Source organism: Heliangelus exortis, chromosome 12, assembly GCF_036169615.1.
Source record: "Heliangelus exortis chromosome 12, bHelExo1.hap1, whole genome shotgun sequence".
Lineage (NCBI taxonomy): Eukaryota > Metazoa > Chordata > Aves > Apodiformes > Trochilidae > Heliangelus > Heliangelus exortis.
Genome location: NC_092433.1, coordinates 1,572,283 through 1,590,978, shown reverse-complemented (window position 1 = coordinate 1,590,978; position 18,696 = coordinate 1,572,283). Strand labels below are relative to the sequence as shown.

The 18,696-nt window shown below is 40.5% G+C and overlaps 1 protein-coding gene across 24 annotated transcripts in view; it reads right to left on the bottom strand.

Annotated features, from left to right (window-relative positions):
• Positions 1–18,696, bottom strand: part of ATP2B2 (ATPase plasma membrane Ca2+ transporting 2) — a 408,804-nt gene that overhangs the window by 266,235 nt on the left and 123,873 nt on the right. For all 24 annotated transcript variants that reach the window (XM_071755377.1, XM_071755355.1, XM_071755387.1 and 21 more), the window contains one exon: positions 2,264–2,368. The gene's annotated coding sequence lies outside the window, so the exon portion shown is untranslated. The remainder of the gene's footprint in view (positions 1–2,263; positions 2,369–18,696) is intronic.

Below are 18,696 nucleotides of genomic sequence, written 5' to 3'. Positions count from 1 at the left end.
CCAAGCAACCTCCCCCTAAATGCAACCTCAGCACCAGTTTGGAGGTGAGCTGAAGCTCCAGGTACAGAGACCTTCTCAGTCTGTTCTCTCTGCCAAGAGAGGCAAAAGCCAGAGCATCCTTGAGGAAGGGCTGTTTAGGGGCTTTAGCATTTTTTAGTTTTCCTAGCACACTGAATTTTGTCATTCTGCCTGGCAGAAATTAAAACTCTCAGGCATTATATTAAGAAACAGACAAAATAATGGTCTTTCAAAATCCCTGATTTCTTTGCAAAGTGTGCAAAAACCTTGGTATGGGGCTTTTTTATTTTTAATAGCTGAATGACTAAGCAAGTTCCCTCCCTAGTAGGACTGCCTTAGCTTTTCAGTCTCTTACAGACATTTAAGTGTCTGACAGATTATAGGCTACTTTTTTAAAGAGTTTTTGGAAAAAAATGGAGCTTAGCTCCCGGATTCTGCAAGACAAGCACAGTGTTTGGTTGGCACAGCTTATAAATTCATTGAAACATTCATCAAAGCAACAGTGTCAAGACTACCAGGAAAAAGTAATGCTTAACACACTGCACTGAAGCTGCCAGCAGTCATTATGACCATGTTCTCATTCTGCTCTGTACTGAGAAATTATAGGCAGAAGGTTTTACACTGGCTACATTAGTTTTAGTTAAAAGAACCTTTCAACCATTTTCATCTACGTGAGAACTAGAGGTACACTTCACACCCTGGAGCAAATTCATTTGGAAACTATTAGCAAAAGAAGAGAGAAAATCCTTGAATAATTAAATAATCCTCTAATAATTAAATTATTCCAAATATTTATGTGGATGGAAAAGTTGTGCAATTTTATATAATGCGATGATTTTTAAACACTTCACCACAGAAGTTACTTTGTTTTTTACTGTTTAGTATAAAAGCAAATAAATAATCTAAAAGTACTTTGTGTTGTTTTCTTCATAGGAACTACAAAGTATTCAGAGTCATAAGCTATGGAAAGCTTCCTGAACTATTCATAGAAAACTTGCAAAGTCTACCTGTGCAAAAATTACTAATTTTTTCTGGTTTTCTTGTCAAGTTTTAAGTCTGCTTAGTTCTACACATGTCACAGCAGAAGAGGGTTTCTAGAAACAGAAAAAGACACCCAAAGCAACAGGGTACTCTTGTTACATTTCTGTTTCCTGGCTTTACTTGTTATAAAAAGAGCAAGCGTGATTCATTTTCTTTCCTAATAACATGCTGACTAATCTTATTACCATACTGGAAATATATTTATTGCTGTCATAAAGCAAACTTGCTTAGATCTCTCCTTGTAATCATAAAAATTAAAAATAATCTTATACTTCAATGTACAAAACTCTATTTAAGAGTAAATCGGTATTAATTTTTCTTTAATGGTTCTATTTCACAAGCCCAAGGCTTGATTTAGTAGGTAGTGAGTCTTATTTCCCCTTTTTCTGTAAAAGTTTGAATATTTTACCTCATTTTCCCTTCTTGGTTAATGAACCTTTAGTGACACGTAATAAATTAAAATGCAGATCACAGATGTATTGTATCACCACTCACAAATCACTAGAACCACTTTCTACTCAACAGACACAGAAGAAATACCAGCTTGTTCCTTTCATTTAAAAAATAATGCAATTTTCATATATTCAGAGCAAGCTGGTCCACTTCATTTTAAGGTTTTATAAATGCAGCAGATCCAAGCTGCCTGACTGTAACTGAAGAAATACTGGAAATAATCTGGTGCTGCCCTGGATTTGATAGCATTGCTTGGACTACTGCTGGCCTAAATGGAACATCATGTCAATTTATCACTTCCAAATTTAACAATTAAAAAAAAAACAAACCCACCACCTAATTACAGGACTGAAAAAGTCTTTTTGGATTTCTGCTGGAGCACTGATCCTTACACAAACCATTATCCATGCAGTCCAAAACACACATTTGTCACATCCACTAATCCTACACTTCATCCAACACAAAAAGAAAGGAGTAAAGAAAGAGCAGATTGCTCTTTCAAACTGTGGAAAGTTCCCTTTATATCACATGAAACCTAAAGGAGCATTTTACATGGAAGAATTCACTGAACAGTACTTTGGTGAAGTGAGCAGAGCACTTCTATTTCTGTGGCTGGGGTCAACTAAGCCAAAAATCTTCTTTATCAATAAGAGTTGGATTCCCCAGGATTTATTTTTTTTTTTTTTTTAAGATTTCTATTAATTCCCAACAATTTATTTTAATTTTAAGGAGAAAAGAAAAACCAACATACTGTGCTGTCGTCTTGCAAAAACAAATGAGTGCTTCATAAACAGGGTTCCAAGTCACATAACCAGCTGGGTCTTTTTGTGTTGGTTCATCAATCTTGCTTTCAAAACTGGAAGAAAGAAAAGAGATAATTAGATTTGACAAACCCTGGAGAATTAAACAAATTAACAGAACAAACAAGGATTGATCTAAAGGATACCCCACAGGAGAAAGAGATCCAAGAGCAAACATCCAGTGTCATAAACAGTTACATTTCACAGAAAAATGATGTGGATTGATGTGGACCAAAAATCTGTATTCATAGCTCAGAACTAGGAGCCTCAGCCCCAACAAACTCTCCCTCTTGTCCATCTTGTGCTGTAGCCCTCTGGCCTCTTGTATACATGCAAGTAAATGGTGTTCTCAATGCTCAGGGTCCTTTGCAGACTTTCAACTGGTTGTAACTCCCCTTGTCTTACACAAGAGCCAGCACCCTGATGAAGGCAAATCTCAATCTTCAGCAATTAAGCTGCTCCAAGACAAATCCTAGAGCTGGGGGTGCTGGGGGTTTGAGAGTCTGTGGCAAAGGCAAAGAGAGGGAGGGTGGCAGAGGGGACAGAGATTGCCCTGCTTTTTCCTTGCATGACCTAAGGAGCTGGAGGTGAATAGCTGAGAGGTCTTAAGGTCAGCACCATGATGTCATGATGAATAAATGACATTCAGAGTTGTTTCATAACAGAAGCTGAAGCAGGCAGACTGAAATCACTGCTGCAAGGAGAGCTCCTGCTGGATGCCAAGTGTGAATGCATCAACACTGTACCAGAAAGATTAAGAAATAAAAAATTATCACATTTCTCCATTAAAAGGAAACCACTGTGCCACGTCCTTTTTGACCCAAGTCACTGAATTCCCCACATTTTCTCACCTGACACTCTTGTGTGAAACAACAGTGCATGACACAGAGTTCATCATCTTGGTAGAGAAAACACCCACTTCTGACTTAAAAGATCCAGTGACTGATCTGTTCATCACAGCCTGAGTAAATCATGGTTGGATTCACCTTGCAAAAACTGGATTAATGGCCTTTCAATACCACGTGAAAACATCTTTTATTATATCTGAGGGTTTCTCCACACAGACACCAGTAAGGCTGCATCATTAATACAAGGGAGGAAGCTGAACTGGACCAGTACCAGTACCAGTACCCCTGCCATTGGGTCTTACAGATGTTAAGTCTCCACCTTGTGCCCAAATGAAAGCTTCAACTACCAAAACACATCTAAGTTCCATCCATATTGCTTGGATTTGCAGCACTGGTTTTGGGGATCACAACATCCCTAAAATTTCCCTAGCCATAACTTAAATCCAGTTTGCATGACTTTACCTGGCAGCTCCAGGACATGGGACACTGTTCAACCTGTATCTCAAATGTAGGGGGAAGCTCAGGTAGCCACCACTCAGTGTTACAGCACCCCACAGTATTTCTAGACTTTCTCTTCCCTCATAGCTCTATATATCAAAGCAGGATAGAAAACAAATGTACTTAATGCAAAGACATGGACAACCCCCATGTGCACCAAACACAAAGAAGAACTCACTGAATCTCCATGCTAACAGCCAAGAACCTACTTACAAACCAGTCCTGAATCCTTCTGTTCACATCTCATCTGGCAAATTATAAATTATAATTATAAAACCCTCAGAACAGGTTTCTAGCCAAGACTTTTACTGCCAGCACATACCACCAGGTGGCAAGATTGCAAAATAAAGATAAGAGAAAAACACCATGGCTGTGGTATTGCTTTGTGAGAACTTGGGTAAGTATTTAAAAAGCCCCAACATGGGTCTGTAAAATGAAGTTTTTTACCATCTCTTCACCACTCCTCAGGGAGGCAGATTACTCACACAACAGATAAATGCAACACAAGATTTCCAGTACAAGAGAAAACAGAACTTGTGACCACCAGCTGTACTTCTCTACAGAGCTTGGTTTTCCCACCATTTTCCCTTTGCTTCCCCTTCTCTGATACCTCTTTTAGCCATTTTTTGGAAAAAGCCAAAGATCTTTCATGACTGCAAGGAACCACATATTTACCTGGGAAAACACTGATGGCTACTAAAATTATTCTGCAAAGGGAGAGAAAAGACTTCACACAAAATATATTTACAATCAAGTATTTTTTTTCTATGATATTTGAATTTATGGCACATCCCAATTATCTATAAGCCAAGCCATAGGACAGCTGCTTCTCAGAGCTGCCATATCAGGAGTAAATGTGTGCTCTAGATACATGAGCTGAGTTTAATGGGCTGCATTTCTATAGAATTTGTCCTTTACCACTGCCATATCAATTCCAGCTTCAGGGAAAACACAAGCCCTCAGCATCTACTTGGACAACTCTCTCTATAATGCCCCATCCCTCAGCCACAAAGCACACAATGTAAGCACAGCCCAGCATTAGTATTTTTATACATCTGTACACACACAGACACACAGGGACAAATAGGGACAGGACATACATTAGTAAGGCTTTGCCTTCCCCAAAAAACCAACTAACCAAGCTGTAGAGCTGAACAAGCTGATAAGCAGCTCCAGCTGATCCTGATATGCAAGACAAGAGCAACCATTCTAGAAATAGTTTGGTTTTCCACTTGTATAAAAACACACAGCTACACTTCACAACTGTTTAAAATATTGTCATTATCCCCTGAGCTTGAAGAAATTAGGTAGGTGTAAAATAATCAGAATGTCAAGTACATTAAATGTCAAGCATAAGTAAGAACCAAAATTGGAATCTCTCAAGGATGGTAGTACTCCCACAGTTGGGCAACAAGTGGGAACTTCAACTACCACCATGTGGGACTTGTATTATTATACAAAACACAAAATTCTTTCCCTTAATGGCATCAAACAGTTGGAAGCTGATTTGGCATTAGAAAATAAAATTAAATGTTGTCCAAGGCATCATGAAAACTTCCTGCCCCAAAATAGATTTTTATTTGGGACTCTTCAATTTGAATACTTCAGGGCATTGTTAGAAAATTAAAAATAAATAAATAAAAAAGAAGCACTTTCCAGGAGAAAAAGGAAGAGATGAGTAATACATAAGCCTGTAATTACAAGGGAGGCCACCAAAAATATAAACTGTAAAATAAACTGCCAAGCTATAAAATGTTTCTTCACCCATTAAAACAAAATAACTTGTGCAGTTCACTTGTAATTCCATAATTCAATCACCATCAAAATTCAAACCAAGCACTCTTTCTGCACTGCATATATACTAACTAAATATTTTAAAGCAGAGAGATCTAAAACCTAAATTAGATTGGAATTTGTTTCAAGAAGGAATTTTTTTTCCAACTAAGTTCTTGCCATAGTAGCAAAGCATAATCTCAACCAAAGTTTAGGCTTCTGGTTTTATCTAAAATTAAAGCACTGAAGAAATATATAAAACAGCACAATGCATGGTGTGCTATGGTTAGGAAGCAGCAATTATTACTGTGTGCTGAATTCTTTGTTTCCTTCTATGTTACCCATTGAATTTCCTGTCTGACCTGCATGGGAACAGCAACCCTGCAGGACATGAGTTTTTTGGAATGGTTCTGCTTAAAAGCCTTCAACTGAGAAATTCCCTGAGAAGAGTCTGAGGCACTGCAGAAGCCACAACCACATCACAGATTTACCTGGCAGCAATGTGTCACAAAATACTGAGGATACTCATGGGGGAGGGAGTGATGCTCTTGGAGATGGGCAGAAGGGAAACTTTCCTCATCTCTGCTCCTTCCTGCAAGCATGGGGTGCTCTTCTGGGACCAGCAGGAGCAGAATCCACTGACTGCCAAATGGATCAAGAGAAATTGGGCTGAGGTCACCAAATCACTGCCTCAGCCACCCAGAGCTGTTGGCCAGCAGTGATAATGACATTGATTTCATCTGAAGTGATCAAGCATCAAGGTTAAAATACCTCCATGTACCACAGGTCTTTTATCTTCTCAATAAGAGAAGGAAAAAACACCCAGAAAGTTGGAACAAGTTTTCCTTTCAGGTGACAGAAAATACCTAACATGCCATACCTGTACCAGCAGGCATTTTTCCATCTTTCAGGGGTTTTAGATTAGCTGAGAAAACTCCAACTCACAAACCTATACAATTCTACAAACAATGCCCAGGATGAAGGAAACAAGTATTTACTACTCTGGTTGAAGAAATAAAGGCTCCAGTGATTGTTTTGCATTCCCTACCATGCCATTTCCTTTCATTCATTAGCACTAGGATTACCATGACAACCCAAAGCTATACTCTGAGCACAAAACCAACAAGAAAGTCCTAAACCTATTAATAATTGGAGTTGAAATGATATTAAAGGCTTGCTTGGCTCTCTTATTTGCTTAACGAAATGAGAGTAATAAAATACCTAAAATCAAAAATTGAGCATGTAAAATAAGCCAATGCCTTATAGCTGAGCACTTATTCTTGAAGCCTTACAAAAATAATTTATTTTCTCTTCTTAGAGAGTACTGTGAACTAGTTCCAGACTCAAACAGTGTATGTGTTCATGTTTAAAAAAATATATAAAATCCTCTTCAGTGTTCAAGAACACTCTCTAAAGCACTTATTCTATAAAAAGAAATCTTTCAGAGAGAGTACACACACCTGATTTATTGCAGGCAATCAAAGAAAAATAACAAGAGTGCCACCTATCCTTCATTACGAATAACAGAGCTTCCCATGCACTGACCTTGCTGTGAAAAATCCTGAACAATAAAAGCAGACAATTAAAACATTCTCCATTCAGGCCAAAACTTGGTTAAAATGTAAAACAGAAAGGAATGTTGTATGTAAATGAGGATGAAAAAGAAATAGAGGAGGATTTGGAAAAAAAAATTCAATTTGTTAGGCATCATAAGCGTAAAATACAAAAAACAAACCCCAGCAAAACTAAGGGTATTTTAAAGCTTTCAACCACATTCTGGGCTTCATTAATGATTTTATAAAATTGGGTTTCCATGCATCATGCAATTACCAAGCTTGGTCTAAACCAAGCTGCTCTACACATGCAGCAACTGGGAATTTCAGACGAAAGGGAAGATTCCTCCAGAGCAGAAGCAGCAGAGCATGGCTGGTGGTGGCTGTTCTTCATTTCTGTTAGATTAGAGCAGATATCTGAGCAATACAGACCAGTAATCCTGGCACCTTATCAGAAAATATACTAGAAATTATCAAAAGCCAGAAATAAACACAGAGCTGGACAGATTTTATTAGGGAGAAAAGACAGTTTCTCCTCTCCTGCAAAGGGAAATCACTCTTCCCAAAGCTGCTTTCCTGAGGGAGGGAGAGCACCTGTGGGTTTCCATGTTAAAATCCAACAGATATGCAACACCTTCCACCAAGTGAGTAGCATGAAAATTAAGACACTAAGAGACACAGGAGGCCTTTGCTTTTAAGAAAAATCTGGTTAAAAGCTGGGAAGCAGAGAGGGAGTAAGGGCTGAGCTCTCCCCCCTGCAGCTGGGTCAGGACCCAGAGGCTCTGCCTGTTCCCACCTTCACCAGGGAAGGGGCCAGGCAGCAACATGGCAAAGCTCAGCTATTGATGTTTAAAAGATGACAGCTAACTATAAAGCAGCCTGAAAGGACCTTGGATGATGGAATAGTTGGTCTTACCTGGGACAACACCCCTGACATTTTCATATCCAAAATTTTAGGACCTGACCAGACCCCACAGAAGAGAGCCACATACTTACAGTAACAGCCCTGCCTGCTGATGAGGTGCAGATCTCTTGACAGTGAAGCAGTATTTTTTACAGCAAGAGTAGACTCAATGCTGACAGCCCACAATCATCCAAGAATTTCCAAGAAGACACCAGAGCCCAGCAAGCATTGCTTGCCAAGCATATCTGCTATGGAGACAGGATTTCCAGGATAAACAAAATGCAGTGCCACGCTGGGAGGTAATGGAGATTACTTCAAACCTGTCAAAATTCACTATTTCAACCCCCCCAAAAGTACTACCCTCCTAATGCAACTGTTGTACTGCAGGAAGAAGGTGGGAAGCAGTCCAAAGGAGCATTGCAGCATCTTCAAAGAACAAGATATGAACTTAAAGAAAAAAAAAAAAAAAAAAGATTAGGATGTATCAAGTTCTTCAGAAGCAGCTCTAGAGGGAAGCTCTACAGATTGACTTAGAAAATAGAGAATGATAATTTATGGCTTGGTAGAGTTTTGCTCTAGCAGCTTCTGTAACATCAGTGAAGTCTCTAAGCTTAATTACAGACACGTACTCAAGCAGGGGCTACAAATTATTTCACTCTTTTCCATCTCCAGAATCACATCCAAGACAATTAAAACCAAACTCCATTTACAGCAGTGAAGAAACCTGCTGTATCCTCTCTCAGAGCAGTTTCAGAAGGGTGCTCTAATAACTCTTGAAACAAATACAAAAAATGGCAGAAAAGCAGCAATGTGACAAGTATTTCCCATTAACATGTACATATGGTTTCACTCAAAACAAATTTTCTTGCAAGAAACACGTTTATATAATCCTCTGAAGTTGTTTTATTACCAAACTGACTGAGTTTTAAAAGGAACCATTTTGATTTAGGCACTGTAAGAGAGGGAACAAAATCCTAATATATATGGAAATAATGGAGGTGAAATCCTGGTGGAAAACTCCCTTACTATACTGACCAGGTTTGGAGGAAGATAAAAATCTCAAAGCTTTGTTTCTGAGCTTCTAACAAATATCAAAAGGACAAGGAAAGAGCAGGGAGACTGGGATTAAGTCTCATACAAAGATGTGCAAGGCAAAATCATAATTTGCTGCCCTGTACAAAGCTACTGAATCCTCTGTGTTGAACAGGAGGGCCACTTGCTGCCTTCACCTATTGTATCCCATGAATTTCTAATTTCTAAATTTTCTAATTTCTAAATTTGGCCTTTTTCCTACCATGTATGAACGTACACTTGCATGACAAACCTAATAAAAGATCAAAAAGTTTTAAAAAACCACCAAACCAAAAATTCCAGCTGGTATTAGAGGTAAGAATCAAAATGTCAGAACCTCACCAGCTTACAGGTGCTTAAATTATTATTCACTTAGTACTGGGACCACTATTAGTCAGTACCTTCTTCTGCATTATGACAGCCAAGTAAGTTACTCCCAGTTCACACCTACTTTACTTCTTTTTTGCAAACTTGCAACTTCAAGTGCTTTAAAGCAGCCCATCCTGCAGCAGAGAGCAGGGGTCCCAAAGGCCTGCTCTGAGCAGCTGTGTTGTTGTCAATATTACCAAAGTGTTATTTGAGTAGCCAGCAGCAACAGGATTTTAAAGTAATTTTTAATCCAACTTCATGCCTGGATGAAATAAACAATTTGAATAGAGAACTCTGTTGTCAATGGCTTTTTTTTTTTTTTTTTGCCTTGGCATTTACTTGTTTTTGAAACCTGAATTAGCCTCCATGCTTGGTGTGACTGAAGTGGAACTGCTATGTGATAATGCCACACACTTCAGGAGTTTCTACCTAAGAACATTACACAAAGAAATGACCCAAACTACGTGAGATTAACATTACTCACTGCACCCCAAGCACACAGAGAAAAAGGTTATCAAATTCTGTTTTCTCAACAGAGGTCTGGAACAAGTCTCTAAGTTCCTGGCCTAGTGAAAGCTGGGAGCTACTCACCAGGGAGGAACAAAACCATGAGTACAAAACCAAGCACATCTTCCCTCTTGGTCTGGCATCAGCTTATGGCTCCTGAATCCTCAGCTGCCCTGAGGCTCTTCAAGGGTGTAGGAAGACACCTTAGAAAACCCCAGGACTAAAGAGGCCCTTCCTTGCAGAGATACAGAAACACCCAAACTGTGTGCACAGGTTCATAGAATCATAGAATCATAGAATAGGCTGGGTTGGAAGGGACCTCAGAGATCATGGAGTCCAACCCTTGAACAACTACTGCCACAGTCACCAGCCCATGGCACTGAGTGCCATATCGAGTCGCTTTTTAAATGTCTCCAGGGACGAAGAGTCCACCACCTCCCCAGGCAGCCCCTTCCAATGTCTGATCACCCTTTCCGTGAAAAAATTCTTTCTAATATCCAATCTGAACTTCCCCCGGCACAATTTAAGACCATGCCCTCTTGTCTTGCTGAGAGTTGCCTGGGAAAAGAGCCCAACCCCCCCCTGGCTCCAACCTCCTTTCAGGGAGTTGGAGAGAGTGATGAGGTCTCCCCTGAGCCTCCTCTTCTCCAGCCTCAACACCCCCAGCTCCCTCAGCCCTTCCTCACAGGACTTGTGCTGGATCCCTTCACAGCCTCCTTGCTCTTCTCTGGACCTGCTCCAGCACCTCAATCTCCTTCCTGAGCTGAGGGGCCCAGAACTGGACACAGGACTCAAGCTGTGGCCTCCCCAGGGCTGAGCACAGGGGCAGAATCCCTTCCCTGGACCTGCTGGCCACGCTGTTCCTGAGCCAGCCCAGGATGCCATTGGCCTTCTTGGCCACCTGGGCACACTGCTGCCTCCTCTTCAGCTTCCTGCCAATCCAGACTCCCAGGTCCCTTTCTGCCTGGCTGCTCTCCAACCACTCTGTCCCCAGTCTGTATGACCTGCCCTGGGCTGCTAACCCTCCCTTGTACCATCAAATTCTGGAATTGATGCCAATCAAGTGAAGAGCAGGTGGGATAGTGAGACAATGGCTCAACAGGCAGGGATGTTCTTGCAGCTGGGAATCAGAGAGAGCACAATGGTACTCCTACACTCCTCAGGTTGGAGTGACACCAGCACTTTGTCAGGCAAGGATTTCAAAAACACATTTAAAAAAAGAGAGAAAACATTTAAGGAGAAAAAGCAGATGTGTGAACCTTCAGAGAAAGTGTTAAGTGGTGGAAGAAAGAGCAGTACTTTCAAGCACTGTCTTCTAGCACAGGGAAATATGATTGCAAGACTATTTTTCTGTATTTTCAGAGATCAAAAGCAAAACCAGGAAACTAATGTAACAATTTGTTACACAGGGAACAAACAAGTCAGGGAGAAGGTATACATCGTACCCATCTCCCAAAAGCCCATTGACGAGGCAGTACTTTTCCACAGCATCACCACCCCTGCAGCCTCCCAAAATCAGGATGTGTTGCCAATTGCAGTTCCGTGACAGTAAGAAAACAAAACAAAACAAAACAATTTTTCTCAGCCGTAATACTTATATAAAACATTAGATTTTCAATGCTTGCTTTCTGATTTCAACAGAACAAATGCAATGCTTTATGCTTCTTATCTATCCCTCAGCTACACCTGGGCAGCTGAAGAGAAATGCTGCACCCTCCCTATAGAGAGAAGGACACAGAGGCACTGAGTCTCCTCCTGCCAGTATTCCCCCAGCTTCAGCCCAGTTAGTTGAAAAGGACACTTCCAGGAGGGAGTCCCACTTGACCTGATCCTCTGGATGGCAGGAAGCCCCTGGCACTGCTTCCCTGGCATCTCTGGGTACATTCCCAGGAGTGCAGCAGCCCTGAGGAGCAGACAGCCCAGGAGCTGATGTCCCTCCTGCATCACCCTTGATGTGCCTCCTGCAGCCTCTGGGTGACATTCCAGACACCATGGCACAAGTCTGTGACTAAGTACAAGTCTTTTCAAAGGTGCTCTGCAAAGCTTCATCCTCACCAAGAAAGCTTGCCTGGCTCCTGCTTCTTTACAGCCACCACCAGCTTGGCAATAGGTAACTTGGCAATCTTCTTCTCCCCCTCATCTACTGCCCAAAGACACCAAAAAACCAAAAAGTCCTCAGGAAGCTGCTGCAGGTTGCTAAATGAGGGCATTACACAAAGCTCATTACCTTAACTTGGATACTGTAATCACCAATAATAATTTAGATATTCCCTGCAAAATGCCATCCTAGTCCCATCTTGGAGTTACCAACCTTCAGAACAGGCTTCCTTAGCCAAAATGAATCAGTGAGAAGTAATGGGTTCATTTATCTCCAATTAATTCAACCTGGCTCACAGGGAACAAAGGCAAATTTTGTTTGCCTCTGAAACATAGAGACTGTTTCAGATTTTCAGTACTTTAAAGAGTCTCTAGGCAAGTAATAATATTTGCCCAAGCCTATCTTCCTTTAAAATTAGCAACTAAAATTTAAAAAGCAGCTCCCATATCCTAGAGGATTTCCTTACCTGTTTTAAGTGTCAAGGGTTTGCTATAAATTGGGCAAATAAATCAAATACTGGAGCAACTGAAAAAATAACCCTCTCAGCCCCGTTCCAGGAGAAAAAGATTAAAAAACAAAAGAAAACAAAACAACCACAACCAAACACTGCCCATTAAATAAAAAAAATTTTTTTTTTTTTTTTTTTGGTGATCACTGTAGCTCAGAGCTCTGATCCCCCAAAGGCACCCCACTCAGTGCAGAATTAGCCAGAGCACCTCTCACAGCCCTCACTATTTTTGCAGTGGCAGTGTGAAACATTTCCCATGTTGGTGTGTGCTTCCCAAAGCCCCAAAACCCACAGCCCAGCTCCTGCCTGCCCCTCCCCACCCCTCCCTGTCAGTAAAAGCATCCTAGGATGTTCCTCATTTCCCTGAACACAGGACAGGGAGCAGACCTGAAGAGACCCAAACCAAACTACCAGATGAAGTTCATTTCACCATGGCACACGAAACATCCACTTGCTACAGCAACATCAATCACAAACAAGTTGGCAGCTCCACCCTTGAGCTTCCCAGGAAACCACAGCTCCTTGTCCAGCTTCCTGGGCACTGTCAGGCCTGTGGGTATCATCTCAGTGTAGCTGAAGTCCAGGGGGAAGCTGGGACAGCAGCTGAAGTTGGTACAAACTGTGGCTACCTGCTCTCTGGAAGCTTTACATCACTGTGACCCAGCACAGACAAGCCCTAAGGCAGCCCAAGGTCTCACTCCTCATTATTTAAGCCACCTCATTTCTTTACAAAGTGTGGAGTGTGGCTTGTCACAGACCTACATTTCCCTGGGAAATACATAAACCTGGGAGGGGCATATAAGAAGGCCCTGAATTTGAATTCAAATTGGCCCAGGAAGGCCCTGAATAAAGCAGCCATTTGAATACCAGACACAACTGAAATGAAGCCATCTCTGGGAAACTGCCCTCCTGAGCAAGAGCATCCAAACACCAGAAGTGCTCCTGGAACCCAGAATTTTTCTGTTCACGAACAACCTCTTCCCATCATCTGTAACTGCCTCTAATTTCACACTGGCATCCAAGTTTTGACCCAGAAGAGATTGATTTCACGTCCTAGTGAATGCTGGCAAGAGAAACAGCTCTTTGTGGATGAAAGATCCACATTATACTCTCAAAATCCTTCCCTGGAAATGACAGCCTGCTACAGCCACAGTCCAAGGCACTGTTTGTGAGCACCACCCGAGTGCTGACAGCTCAAGAGGAGAGGACAAATCCCTGCCACGCAGATTAAACCATCACATGCTACTCTGCAACCCTCAACAAAGTGAGAATTTCTAACGTACACATTATGCATTATTAATTTCTAATTTAAAGATGACACAAATGCTTTCTGAAAACAGGTCTGGTGAAAACTCAGCTCTGCAGTCAATTACAGCAATTAAACACTCCAGTACTCTGTGTCACTGCTATCCACAGGCAACCAAGAACTCAGCTTTGTTGGCAGAGCTGTGTGGAAATGCTGACAGACTTCATTGCTTATGTTCTGCTTAGCCAAACCCATTGCTAATCACCTTGTACTCTTAATTCTGACCATCCATACCCATGAGTCAGCCTTTGTCCTAACCCCAGTCACTCACTACAATAACATCTTAAAATGTAAATATCATTAACCAGAAGAGTGTCTTAAAATCATTGTTGAACTAATTGGATACACAGATTTTATCTCCTCCTCATGTTTTCTCATCAGGGTCCTAGAGGATGGCTTCAAAAAAACCCTAGAAATGTAAGTGTAGCTTATTTAAAACCAGAACTGAATTGACATTCCCATCTAATTGCTCTATGACAGGAATAACCTTTGCAAAAAAACAAACAATAACCAAAAACCCAACACCCAGTGCTTAGTTTGCTTATCAGAAAATTCAGCAATTCTTCAAACTTCTGAAAATTTAAAACTGTGTTGGGAATGATAGGAAAAAACTGATTGTAACTGAAAAATTACTGCTTGTCTGAATTCTATTTTTTTTTTTTTTTTTTTTTTTTTTTTGGCATTTTTCAAAGAAAAATTAGACAACTCAGCACTCGTATTGCCTCTAAATATAATTGCAATACACCACACTAGGTAATTCTCAGAGAGATGACACATCAGCAGCAACCAGAGCCTGATGTGGATGAGGATAATGGGGAAGACAGAGGCAGGAGAACACCAAGCTCTCCTCTGCACAGCATTTTTCATGCCCACTGTACAGCAACACAACCAACACAGTCACCTTGTTGAATAATGAATAACAAAAAGAAAAGAAAACGAAGGAGCAGTAAGCAAAGGAGAAAAGATTCAAGCTGACATTTGAAATGAGAGGAAGTCACTGAGAGGTTCAGAGTGACTGCTCCAGATGGCAGGAGCTATTTTGGCCAGACTACCTGGCCAGGGCTGGAGCTGCAGGAGGGGGCAGGCAGAAGGAAAGGAACAAAGGGAAAACATCATCACCAAAAAGAGGATTTTTACCCTGCAAGCCACAGAACCTTGTAAGAGAAAGTTAAAATAAAATAGTAACGCACACTATGATGAGTTCAGGGAAAGGAAACCAACTACCATTCAAGATTATGGACAAAGAAATTCCTTTTAGCCACTGTATGGATTAATTACCTCCCCCATGCCTGGTTTTCTATAAACACAATTAAATTTACTATTTTTTATGAGTAAATCTTATGGGTGCTTTAGGCAACATAAAGCATCTTGCTATCTAATTGTGTTCTTCATCTGTGCTTTCCCCCATCAACCTCCTTTACAGTGCTGCAAAGAAAGGAACAGCCCCTCTGTATATCTCCATTTTTTTTTGTTTGTTTGCCTTGAGGTTCAATGCATATCCTAGCTGTCAAAAGTGATTTCTCTCTCCTGACTGAGCAAAAATCTCCATTTTTTAAATTTTTTTTTTTTATTACTATTAGACAATGATTATACAGGCACAGACAACAGAAATGTAGGCAGTCCAGAGAGCATCAAAGATTTATCTCTAGGCAGGAAGTTCAGTTTCATTAAATATAGAAAAAGTTTATGTAAGTGGGACACTGGGTTGCTTTGAGTTGGCTTTGGGACACAGGTGACAAACCTGCAACTAAATTATGAAAAACATAATCAAGGACAAGTACCAACCTCACCTGACCCCGAGGATGAATTGTATTCTGTTGTACTGGGCTTAATATGAGAATAAAAAAGGCAAGGTAAAAAAAATGTAAAGCAAGGGCAGATCCAGAGTAGGTTTTTTATCTGCAGCCATCACCTGAGAGGAACATGTGAACAATGTGCAATGACAAAAAGAAACCCACGACAAAGCTGACAATCAGGGACAGGAATGTGTTTCCAGAGTGCCTGACTGAGCTTTAGCATTTAGGATTTTTCCCAAGGGCTGTATTTTCCAGGCCCAAACTGAAATGATTCCAGGGGTCTGAAGACCAGCCCAATCCTTTTACCTTTACCCAGGCAGTGGCACAGCCACCCATTAAAGAAAGGGCAAAGCCTGGAGCAGCTCCTGACAAAAAAGCCAATGTACTGTTCAGGTCTCCTGCTTATCAGAGTGGTGGTGGTATAAAAATTCCTAGAACTGAAACACTGAGTATATAAGAATTTTAAATTAGCTAAATAGTTGTCAGGGAAGAGGTGAAACTGAATCAGAGGCTTAGGGTGAACTTCTAAAAGCACTTCTTGACTTGGCACTTAGGAACCAAAGCACCAGATACCTGAAGGTCTTCAGGCCCAGATACTAATTACAATTTTTAAAAATTCCTCTGTTTCTTATTCTGACCACCAGATATCAGAAAAGGGGTTTAACATCTCAGCTGAGCTCCACCAGCCTCCCTGGCACATTGTAGGGTCTACAATGACACATAACACCCAGATATATTTTACAAATGTTTAAGTGTACAGGAAAGTTCATCAAGAGGGGTACTTAGAAAACATTTGTGTCCTTCAAAAGTCCCTTAGTATCTTAGGAGTTGTTATAAATTAACTGCTAAATAGAATTAGCATTCAAGCAATATCAGATTCCAAAAAGGAGTATATTTACCAAAAAGACTGAATAGAAAGCTACAAGAATTTCAGGCAACTCTTTACATGGTTATTAAACACACATGGGAAACAAGGCACCAGCAGAGTTTGGGAAAGGGAAGATGAAGAATATAGAAGACAAACATCAGCTTCTCATGCAACAGGCATTATCACACACACAATTTCTTATAAAATCCACTATATCATGCAATTTGGAAAATGCATGGGATGTCAAAAAAAAAAAAAAAAGTGGGTCTGTTTGACTGGGTGTAAAGGAGATGTAGTCAATAATTCATCCATAAATAAAAGCCTAAGCTTTTTTTCATTAAGCTGTGTGGAAAATGAAATCAATCAGGTTAAAACAATTATTAAATATCTGTGTTAAAGTAATGCAAAATAACAAGGCTTGACATTTTTTCAGTATTATTGGAAAAGCATATGTGGACACTACAAAAGCAGGAAAAGTTGTTTCCCAATAGACAAAAGTAATGTTAGAATAATTAAAGAAACCAAGAGCTGTACAGAGAACAAGCTTTTGGAACTGAAGGGCAGTGTGTACTCTGGAGACCATGAACAAGATAATGTGAAATCTGGAAAAAGAAAAGATGACTATTCCAGATTAAAAAAGCAGAATACAGGAGAAGATCTAAGCTTTCAATGCAAAAAGAGCACAATTCTGGTACCTAGTACTGTCAAGACGAGGGAAGTTATGGGCCTTTCAAGGCTCTTCCTCCTTAGGATACAACATACTCCATACTACTTTAACAGCAACAATATTTCAAACAAATTGAGTGAAAAGAAGTTAATATTCCAACCAGAGAAGAACACCAGTAGTGACAAGCAATGGAGAAGAAATTACTGGTAAGGAAATATAAAGCCTGAACGTAGAAGGGTTACACAACTCAGAGCAGCAAGAAATCACAAAAAAAACCCTCAGTGACTCCCTCAGCTAATGAAGCCTTGATTGCTTCTCTGCTGTCTAATAATATAGAAGATTAAAATGGAGCTTTCTTCACAAATTAGTGACATTTCATAAGATTTTATTCCCAAGAAGCTTTTTGGTATTCAAGAGGGCTCATCAGCCTTCTTCTTGGGGCTTTTTATCCTTCACCCCAGTCATCTGCTTGCACTGCTGGCAGGAACTCAATGCCTTTCCATCCCTACCTGCCTGCCAAAGAGACTAAAGCTGGCCCAAGGATTCAGGAATTATTGAAGTGTGGGCAAAGAGAGGATGAATGCAAAGACACACCAACAGATTTCATCTGAAAGTTGCTGAGGAAACAACTGCCAAACCCTTGCAGATCCTCCACAGTCATTTCATCTTCTCCCTTTGCATTTTCTCCTCTCCTACCCCCACTCATAAGCACAGACTAAGTTGGGAAAAAAAAAATAAATTAGGTTTTGGGAATGAATCACCTCACAACATTTCTCTTTAAGACTCATTTTCTCTTTGGAAACTCAGCAAGAAATCATACATATGCAACAGAAACTTCAACAAACTAAATTGGTTACAAGGCCAGCAAATTGAATTAAAACATTCTATTTTTCTTTCTAGCTGGGCAAATATTTTGCACAAGTTAAAACAAAGCCATTTTCTGACTATTAACAATGAGGACAAAGAAGACAAATGGCCACAATGAACTTGTCAAGCCCCCACAGCACCTCATCAGAAGGAAGCTATCCTACTTTCCAAAGCAGTTTTCTTCAGACTCATCACTTTCTGCTAACAGATGGGAAGCTGAAGATAGAAAGAAGGATGGTTTATGCCTAGCACCAAGGGGAGGGGGAAAAAAAATATCTCAGCAGTGAGATCCCACAAACCTCTGCAGGATTCTTTTAAAAAAAAATACTAAATTAAACAATCAGCAACTGTCCTTCTCGTCAGAAAGTTGGGAGAGGGGAGGGGGTGTTGAAAACAAAGGATCAAAGACTTTTCTGGGTGCTGTCAACAATCTAAATGCCTGAGTGAGCTCTTCCAACTTCTTCTTTCCTCTTCTTCTGCTATATTTGCTTCTCCTTGGTGCCTTCCCTCATTGCCAAGCAGTTCTGACACCAAGGCAATATCAGGAGACAAGATTCTGAAGAAGTGTAACACAAAGAACTCTGCCATCAAAAAAGCTTCCTCTAATTCTAAAAACTGAAAATTAAGTCTCTTCTGCAAGAAACATTTAGACTGTCCTTAATTCTTAAATTCATAGCTGGATTAGTGGTACTCAGAGGCACTGATGGCAGAGGACTCTATAATTATTCAGCAGCAAACAAGGCAACCTCTG